This window comes from Macrobrachium nipponense, chromosome 3 (genome assembly GCF_015104395.2).
Source record: "Macrobrachium nipponense isolate FS-2020 chromosome 3, ASM1510439v2, whole genome shotgun sequence".
NCBI lineage: Eukaryota > Metazoa > Arthropoda > Malacostraca > Decapoda > Palaemonidae > Macrobrachium > Macrobrachium nipponense.
This window is the reverse complement of record NC_087202.1, coordinates 132,687,534-132,698,084: the sequence shown is the minus strand read 5'-3', so window position 1 is coordinate 132,698,084 and position 10,551 is coordinate 132,687,534.

The following is a 10,551-nucleotide window of genomic DNA, read 5'->3' as shown; positions in this document are numbered from 1 at the left end:
ACCAGGCTCTTCTGGCTCGAAGCTGGTTCAGATTCCAAAGACTTCTTGGATCCCTAGTATGCCATTCGCTAAGAAATGGAAGATTTGATAGCTTTTATGAAAGTCATCCAAAGATGCCACGTCCATATGCCTTTTCAGACTGAAATCAACCCTCCAAGACCTGAATATTCCAACCCTCCAAGACTCCTGAACATTCCAGACAAATGTGTACTACCGGTCAAGGCATCTGTATCTCCCCCTTGGAAATTCCCAGCAGTAGAGTTTTGTAACTACTTCAATCAACCAAAAAAGAATGTCTCTGATAAAATATTACGTTACACCTTTTTAGATCATATGTCACAACATGACAATTTTATCCCAGTTTTTACCGATGGATCCAAAACCAGTGCAGGCGCTGGTTTTGGCATAGTTTTTCCGTCCTTTGAGCGTAGTGGAAGGCTCTCAAGTAATGCTTCTGCATTTACTGCAGAATTATATGGAATTTTAAATACTGTCAAAGAAGTTTTAAAAAGTAATGATAAGAATTTTATTTTGTACTGTGACTCTAGAAGCGCTCTAGAGTCACTGAAAGATTTTTATTCCAAACATCCAGTAGTTTTAAGTATTCTGGAATGGTTATTTTTAGCTAAGCGGAGGGGTTTTAATATTGAATTTTGTTGGGTTCCAGCACACGTTGGAATATCTGGAAATGAACGCGCTGATGCAATTGCCAAGGAGGCTGTTTCTCGTATTGAGCCCAGATCATTTAAGCTGCCGTGCAGAGATTTATATACTCCAATTAGAGAGAAGCATAAAGTACTTTGGCAAAATATTTGGTCAAATTTAACTACAAATGTAAAAATGAGAACAATTGCACCTGCAATCAATCCTTGGCAGTACGATTTTATGCCCAGAAGGTTTGAAACGGCTCTGTGCCGCCTGCGTATTGGACATACTAGGCTGACACATTCCTACTTGATGAGTCGTGATCACGAACCATACTGTGAGGATTGCCTGGTTCCACTGACTGTTATGCACTTGCTGGTTGAGTGCCCCAGTTTGGTGGAACAGCGCAATCAATATCTATACTATGGGAAGGAGAATAATGTTTTTAAGTTGTCAAAAATTTTAGGAGCAAATGGGATTTTTAACATGACTGGCTTGTTTGGATATCTTTTTAACACTGGTATTTTAGATAAACTGTAATGCTTGTGTGCACCTTGCTTTTATTCTTATTGAAATTGTGTGTATGTATGTGTGTGTGCATGTACGTATGTGTATGGTATGTATGTGTGTGTGTATATGTATGTATGTATGTAATAATTTCTTTTTTATATAATTTATTTTTATATATTTTATAATTGCCAGTATCTTTTATCATATTTTTAAAATAATTCTGTTTAATTATTATTATTAAAATTTATAGGGTCTTTTTATATATAGTTCGGCATCAATGACCTAGTTGTCACGATGCTAGATTAATATAGTATCAATCAATCAATCAATCCCTTCCCTTCGGGTATTACGTCAGAGCCATTGTCCTCGAACATTGAACAGTTTAATTTGGCAGAGTATAATGGAAACATTTTAGGCCTTTCACAAGGGTATAGGTCTTTAGTTAGGCAATGTTTTATCTTAGGGTTTTGTTACATTCAAGATCATGTTCTAAAAAATTTCCCAGAATCCTCAAATGATATGCTTTTGGATTTTCAGGGGGGGTAAGGAGTCTATTTATTTTCTGTCCCTTAAAAAGATGTCATCATCGTCAGTTTCTCTTCCCCGGTTTTGGTGGGTTCTGTTCCTGTTTCAGAGTTTTCCTCTGCTCATCCTCCGGCAGGTTTCGAGACTTCACCTGTTTCTGTTCCTCTTGAAAGTAATTTTGCTTCTAATTTGACCGTGTCACGTTCTGCAGGTTTTTTATTTCCTCGCTTCCTTCTCAGGTTACTCCTTTTAGTATTCCTTCTTCTTCCACTGGTTTTGGTGTTTCTTCGGCAGGTGCGGCAGTTACCTGTTCCACTTCCTCGATTGCAGGGCCCAGGATAGCTCCGATTGTGTCTTCCTCTATCTTCCCGTCTCCCCCTGTCCTTCCCAAGGTGGAAGAGATCTCACTAGATCTAGGTACTGGTATTGGTTCGTTTTCTGGTTTGGTATCGGGTCGTTCAGATTTCCGGACTTTGTCGGGTCCAATGGTTTCTCAGCTGGGTGTCGAGTATGTCCTTATGCTGCGGTATCTTCAGCTCCAGGTGTATGTATGATTGGTGCGCCTCCTTCGCTTGCTCGGGAAAAATCTCCCTTGGATAGCACTGGTTTGGTTCTTGCCAAGTTGTTGAGTCACGGTCGTGAGGTGCAAGATCTGCACAATTCGGGTGGTGTTTTGCCTCTGCAAGTTTCCTTTCATCGTCCAGTGCTGTCCACTCTTCCTGGTAGGGGAACTGATTTTGCGCAACATTTTGTAGTTGGTGCCAGTGCGGGTTTGATGTCTTCAGCTGTTCATTCATTAGGCGTAGGTCAAGAAGGGTTAGGTTCTCCGTCTGTTCAGGGTGGTATTCCGGAAGTCTGTCTTGCCTCTGCTTCTCCTCCCTCTCTGATGTATGAGGAAGACGTAGATAGAGATTTTGTGGTAGAGGACTTGGGTCCTCCCCCTTCTGTAGCAGGCTGTTCTCTTGCAGGAGACAGCGAGTATAGGCGAATGATAGACCTCACTCACCGTTTGTTTCCTCAGTCGAGAATTGATGAGGAACCCTTTAAACCAAACCAAACAATGTTCAAAGAACTGTTCTCTACCAAACCTTTGGTTTTGCATCCGTCCTGTAAGTTGCCTTGGTTTGGTCGTATTGAGCAAACCCTGAGGGAGGAGGCGGTAGTGGGGGTGGGTAAGCATGATTTGGCTATTATTCCCAGTCACAAACCATTAAATGGTGTAGCAGGTAACCCTTCTTCAGGTTTTAGAGCACCTCTTAACAAGTCGGTGGAGGTGCTCCTTTCCAAGGCCCCGACAGGGAACAGATTGGTTGGTATTTCGTTGAGAGAAGCGGCTTTGCTTGAGGACCCCTTCAGGAATCAATTGGAGGCTCTCTCCCACACTATGTGGATGCTTTCGGGACTCATGGGCGTCTTAAAGCATGAAGGGTATACCCCTTCAGATCCCGGTCTCTTTGACAACCTTATTACATCGGTATCGATGGGGTTAGCTCATCAGGCTAATGTCTCAGCGAGTTACACTACCTTTGTTGGCAAGAAGAGGGGAGACTTTTACTTGAGCCATCTCCCCCCCTCATTTCCTAGAGATTCATAAACAGGTTCTGTCCAGGGCTCCTCTCGCACTCTGACAGTCTCTTCAAGGAGGAGGATGTCTCCTCCATGGTAAATTTTGTTTCCTCCACTTTGGTGGTTGAATCTCAACAAGCTATGATTCATGTGGCCACTCAGAGTGCTAGGTCACCTAAAGGTGTGTGCGTAGGTCTTCGCCAGGTAAGCGCTTTGGGTCATCTTCCCCGGCTAAGTCCCCCAGGAGAGTCAGGTTCTCTAACAAACCATCGTCTGCCTCCACAAAGCCCTCTTCTGGGAAGAAGGGTTTTCAGAGATAGGAGTGACTACCCTCGTCGACACCAGTAGAAGGTTGCTTGTCCCCCTTCATAACAATCTGGGAGAAGTGGAGTGCAGAGAGTTGGGTGGTGGAGTTCTTAAAAGTGGGGTACAAGATCCCTTTCCTTTGTGCCCCTCCACTATCCAATTCCCCGTTGGTTCTCGCAAGCTATTCCCCATTTTCCATCAAAGGGATGACTTTGGCGACGGAGATTCGTTCTTTGTGGGACAAGGGAGCCTTAGAACTAGCTCCCTTGACTCCGGGGTTTTACAGTCTGATCTTCATAACCTCCAAGTCGGATGGTTCTTGGAGGCCCATTATAGATCTTTCGGGCCTGAACCGCTTCATAGTTTCCACAAAGTTTCACATGGAAACAATTCAGTTGGTTCTGAGGTCATTCCAAAAACATGACTGGATGGTGTCAGTGGACCTCAAGGATGCATATCTCCAAGTTCCAATACATCCGGAATCTCAGAGATTCCTTCGTTTCTCGGGTCCACTGGGAACCTTCCAGTTCAAGGTCCTAAGTTTCGGGCTGACCACAGCACCTCAGGTGTTCACGAGGGTGATGGCTCCAGTTTCTGCTATTATGCATTGTCAAGGCTTCTGTATGAGGAGGTACCTGGATGAGTGGCTATCCAGGCTTCTTCCAGGGAGGAAGCTATAAGAGCAAGGGACTTCCTTTTAAAGCTCTGCAGGACTTTAGGAATTTGCATCAATATGTCAAAGAGTTCCTTGTCCCCTTCACAGACCATTACTTATCTCGGCGTGAAGATTCAGACACCTCGTTTGAGGGCTTTCCCGATGTCAGAATGAGTATGATCGGTTCTGAGTCAAGTCAAGTGCTTCCTCTCAGACAGGGCTCAACTTGCAAAAGAATGGAGAAGTCTTCTAGGGAAGATGTCATCACTTTCCCTTCTAATTCCAGGCTCTTGTCTACGGATGCGTTGTCTGCAGGTACGTCTGAGGAATCGCTGGGACTTTCAGGAAGAGAACGCAGTGATAATCTGGGACGTTCCTGCCTCGAGGATCTTCGGTGGTGGTCAGAAGTTCATCTGACCACCGGAGTAAGTCTGGCCCTCGCAATTCCGGACGTTCATCTGTACTCAGATGCCTCAAATCAGGGTTGGGACACAACCTTGGAGGAATCTCAGGCCGAGGGCCTTTGGAGGGATTTGGATCGGGAGGAGTCCATAAATGTCCGAGAGTTAAGGCCCATAGAGGAGGCGCTGTTAAACTTCGAAGTCCTGATTCGCGGGAAAGTTGTAGCGCTCTTCTTGGACAGTGCTACAGCTCTGTCTTACCTGAAGAAAGAGGTGGGTAAGAAATCATCAACCCTCAACTTGATTACGCAGAGAATCTTGCGCTGGTGCGAAAGTCGCCAGGTCGCACTGCTTCCGCAATTCGTCAACAGGAAGTTCAATGTCCTGGCGGATGCTCTGAGCCCTTCAGAAGAGGTGTGGGGAAGTGAATGGACTCTAGCACAAGAGATAGGCCTTTCACTGTTGAAAAAGTTAGCACAAGAGGTAGTCCTTTCACTGTTGAAAAAGTGGGCGGCCATGGTAGATCTTTTTGCGACTAGAATGAACTACCGTCTCCCAGTGTACTTCTCTCTGGTAGCGAACACAATGCCTTGTGGGATGGACACTATGCTCCACCCTTGGGACAACCTCCAGGTATATGCCTTCCTTCCATTCGGCCCCATTCTTAAGTTCCTGATGAAACTGAGAGGTTGCAAGAATATGGAGATGACCGTAATTGCTCCATTTTGGCTTCAGAGACCTTGGTTCCCAGACCTCCTAGAATTGCTGTCCAAGCCGCCGATCCTCCTGCCAGAAAGGAAAGATCTGCTCAAACAGCCCCATTTCCATCATTATCACAAAAACCTTCACGTGCTCAAGCTAGCTGCATGGAGACTGTGCAGCAAGCAGCCCGAGATTCTGGTCTTTCAAGAGGGGTGACTCGACAAATTTCTATGTCTGAGAAAGTCGACCAGAAAATTATACCAGGTAAGGTGGGTGATGGTGCAGGGGACAACAGCATAGTATTTCTCTCCCTACAATAGCAAAGGTGGTGGATTTTCTTCTTTTCCTCAGAAAATCCAAGTCTCTCTTTTACTCTACTATCGCAGGCTACAGATCCATGTTAGCTAGCACCTTTAGATTCTATTTACCTGAGATTTCTAATAGTAGAGTCCTTCATGATCTCAGATCTTTTAAGATCGAATGTCCGATCATTCTGCTTCAGGCCAACCCTTTGTGGGATTTAGTGGAAGTTCTAAAATTGTTAAGCTCACAAGCTTTTGAACCTCTGGAGAATTTTTCCTTACGAGAACTTACTAAAAAAAGTTTTGTTTTTAATATCATTGGCTCAAAATCAATTTTGTTTACAGGGAAGGATTTGTACCTCTTGTATCTTCTGGAGTTTGTGGCTAAGTCAGAGTCAGAAACTAACCCCCTTCCGAGGGAGTTTAAAGTTTCATCTCTCGAGGATTTCGTCAGAGGTGACGTTGCCGAAATGTGTCTTAGTCCAGTGCAAGCATTTAAATATTACCTGTCATGCACTTCCAAATTATTGCCGCGACCACTGTCCTTATTTGTTTCGCCTAGGAATCCCTCAAGACCAGCATAAAAAAATGCAATAAGTTTTTTCTTAAGGGAAATAATTTCCCAATCCGTTCCCAGAGACACATTTTCGGATAACAGTATTCTGCGCCCTAGAGTGCATAGTATCAGGATTATAGCGACATCATCAGCCGTCCTGAGGAATTTTTCAGTAAGCAGGATTTGAGAAGCAGCATCTTGGAAATCAGTTTCAGTATTCACTTCTTTCTACTTGAGAGATGTACTGTTCGTTTCAGAGGGGGGTTACTTGCTAGGGCCATTCGTAGCGGCTAACTCAGTGTTATGTTAGTTGGCAATTAGCTCAGGTTCAGTAGGGGAGGTAGTAGTTTTATTGATTTCTCGTTTTTCATAGGTTTAGTCTGCCTACTTTTCATGGGTTATGTCTGGGTTTGGTGTACCATCCCTGGTAAGTGTTGTTTTGCATCAGCTCAGCTCCTTCATCGCGACTTGGGGATTCATCACTCTCCATCAGTGGACATCAGGAGAGATCTGGCCTTGGAACTTATTTACTATACATGGGAGGCTAACAGCCACATGGGAGTTGTTCAGTTCCACTCCATACATGAGAGGTATATGATACCACATGGGAGGCTTCTGGAAGGATCTGCCCTTGGGACTTATCCTCTCTACATGGGAGGCTGTACAGCCACATGTGAGGTGTTAGTTCCTCTCCACATATGAGAAGTTTATGATACTTCATGGAAGGTTAGAGGTGACCAAGACGAGACTTAGACTGATCAGACTAATGTTGAGGTACTCATTCCTTCCGTTTCTCACCTGAGCATTGATTGAAGGTGAGTTAATGGTATGAATCCAAGGTAATAGTTTAATGGGTTTATACCAATGTACATGGGTTGGTCGGGCTTAAACAATGAGTGAGCCCACCTCCATTGAAATGTTGTAAACCAGGATAATTCAGGTGTTCAGGTGGTGTATTGCAATATGGAGTTTTCATATTAAAACTAATATTGTAATACCTACATGAACACCTGAATGACACCCACCCTCCTCCCCTCGTTAATGATCAATGATTTAGCGATTGACGTAAGTAGTCACTGTCGGCCAGTTGCTGGTGGCAGCACTGCCAACCGTGGACAGGTGACTTGGTAACAATGTTTACCTGCAGTGTTGGTAATGCTGGTAGTTAGAATTTTACCTAAGTGTGGGTAATTTTGTGGGGTGTTGTTCGGGCTGGTCAGGTAGGTATTACAATAGTATTAGTTTTAATATGAAAACTCCATATTTTGCAGGAATGATTTCTGCATTAAGAGAATGTGGTCAGAGGAATTTATGAATAAATCCTATAGATATATATATGAAGAGAAGAGAGTCAGTTCATTGAGGGAGCAATGAATTAAAGCAGGGCATGAGTCTTTTACTTCTCTCCTTCTACATTTCTGGCTCCTCCTCATTCTAATTAACCTCCTTAGTCCCCTATGCTCTTCTCACTTCCACCTCTGCCAAGACCAGAGCCTGCTACCTCAGCTCTGCCAACTGCCCCCCCCCCTCCCTTCAGTTCAAAAAAGTCTATTGTGAAGTTGGAGCTGAATGTTAGTCTTTTCCTAGAATTTGTTAAGGGTGTGACTGAATTTATTTGGGTAAACAGTACATTCTGTTTCCTGCTGTGCTTGACTAAACATCAAGTGCTTATTTTCCAGTTATATCACCGGATTTCGGTAGTGTTACAGAGCCACCGGAACGCATTCGTAGCCTTTGAGTACGATGAGTCTTGTCCTTTGTTTGTTTAATTCAGATTATCATCAAGCCGGATATTTGTATTCTCTGGGAATAGCCCTTGGATGTAACTCCATTCAATTATGCTTATACTTTTGCATATGGATATGTTTTACTTACCAAGTTTTTATGTTTAGATTTTGTTACCGGACATTGGTCATTAGCCTGACACTGGTAAATAATTACCTTAAAATAATTCTTGAATGTTATTCCATTCTTGTATCATAGAACCTTTGCAATTATTAGTTACTTACCAGGATTAGGCTACATGCAAATTGCTGGTTTGTAATTACCTTTAAAAGCAATTTGTGAAGGTTGCATAATTCCCTCTGGTTATACCTGGATTTTGGGATCTTGTTTACCCCCCATAGGCTATTAGAGTCACAAGCCACCGGTAAATATAGTTTCCTTAAAGTAATTTGTTAAGACATTCTTTTAGGCCATACGTTTGCATTAGGCCAATACATTTTGCTTTGTTTACCGTGCTTGTGACACTTATCACTTAACTTTGCAGAGACTGAAAGTGTGGAGGTTGAAAGTAGTAAGGAGAGAATGATGATAAATGTTTGGCTACGGGGGCTTTGGGCTCTAGAGAAGACTTGCATGGCCTTGGCTTATGGAGGTATTTCCTGGAGTCACGCAATTGTCAATGTTTCACATCTTATCCGTTAACCTCAAGCTTGCTGGGGGCACTGGGAGCACAGGTGGCCACTTGGGGAGTCATTTAGACTGGAGCACAGGCAACTCGAGTCAATTAGTGGGTCACGTAATCGGTTACCAATTGCAATTACTTTCATTCCTGATAATTTTTATAATGATTTCTTTCTGAGTAATCAGTTATTCATAAATTTTCTTTTATATTAGAGTCAAATTTGCTTTGAGACTTTAATATGAAAACATTTGATGATATATATATATATATATATATATATATATGATATATATATATATATATATATATATATTTATATATATATATATATATATATATATTATATATATATATATATAGATATGTGTATGTTATGTGTGTATGTATGTATGTATGTAGTATGATATGTATGTATATGTAGTAGTATAATATATATATATATATATATATATATATATACCTATGTATGATATGTTTGTATATATATATATATATATATTATATATATATATATATATATGACTGGTAAAAATGTTGTTATCAACATAATTCCATCTAATAAAAGAAGCCCATAAAAACACAAAAAATAAAGAGAGAAGTACTATATTTCAGAGACTGCTGTCTCCCTTTTCAGGTAGATGATAACCTTCCTTTAATCTTCTTCAGTGTTGGTTGAATGAAAACCTTGTCAATGATATCTGAGTCCCATGCTCCCTTTGAGATATTCATTACCTGCCTCTCTTTAAACAAGGCCAATTCCATCCTTTGACTTGTACTGGCAGTTGCTGCTATAAATTAAATGTGACAAATTCCAGTTTATTCTACGTTTATGTTCATTTATATGGTTGAAAATGGCCGAGTTCTGTTGTCCATACCTAACTGACCGTTTGTGCTGTATTAATCTCTGGGGAAGTGAGTTTCCTGTAAATCCGATGTAAGATTGGTCACAGTCCAGGCATGGGATTTCGTAAACGCCTGTGTCCTTGGGGGATGTCTTTTGTTGGACGTTAATCTAGTGATAATGTTTCTGAACACAAAAACAGCGTGGCTAAGCCCTTGAAGATTCCTACGAAGACTTTAAGGCTTTTAAGGCGTCAGTTGGACCGTAATCCTTCAATTACTGCAAAGGAATTGAAAGAAAAGAACCTTTAGCTCCTTAGAAACGTCTCTGTAAGGACTATTCAGCGCAATATCCAGAAGCGTCTAGAATATTCCAAAGTGAAAGCGCAAGTCAAGCCCCTCGTGACTGCTAGGCAATGTCGCCGTCATGTTCAATTTGCCAAGGACCATAAGGACTGGGACCTTGTACAGTAGCATAAGGTCCTTTGGACCGATGAAGCAACTTTCTGCGTCAGTGAGAGCAAGCGCACAAAGGTTTGGAAGTCACGCACTTCATCAGCGTGTGACCCGCCGCTGACCGCGACCAGCGTTGAGCACCCGCCCTACATAATGGTGTGGGGCTCCTTTGGCTACGGTGGACTAGGGAATCTTGTGCTTCCTAGATGCCAAATGCTTAATTCTGAGCATTATATTAAGCTGCTAAAGGACAATTTAGCTAAGTCTTTCGCCAAAACCGGATGTGAGATCCTTCAGCAGGACGGCGCCCCTTGCCACACCTCAAGGGCATCCAAAAAGTGGCTCTCTGACAACGAGGTTGACTTTATCCATGATTGGCCGGAACTGATCCCTGAAAACTTTGGGGAATCTTGAAGCGCCGCCTTCGTAAGGAGGATACGTCGACAATCCCCAAGCTTGAGATTGCAATAAGTAAGGTCTGGGGGGAAATACCCCCTGCCCACTGGCAGAACTTGGCTGATTGTCTTCCACAGCGACTCCAGAAGATCACCAAGTCCAAGGGCTTCCCCATCGGGAAGTAGCATTGACGGCGTGTTAAACTATATATATATATATATAATATATATATATATATATATATATATATATATATATATAAATTAAATTTATTTTCTGCAGGC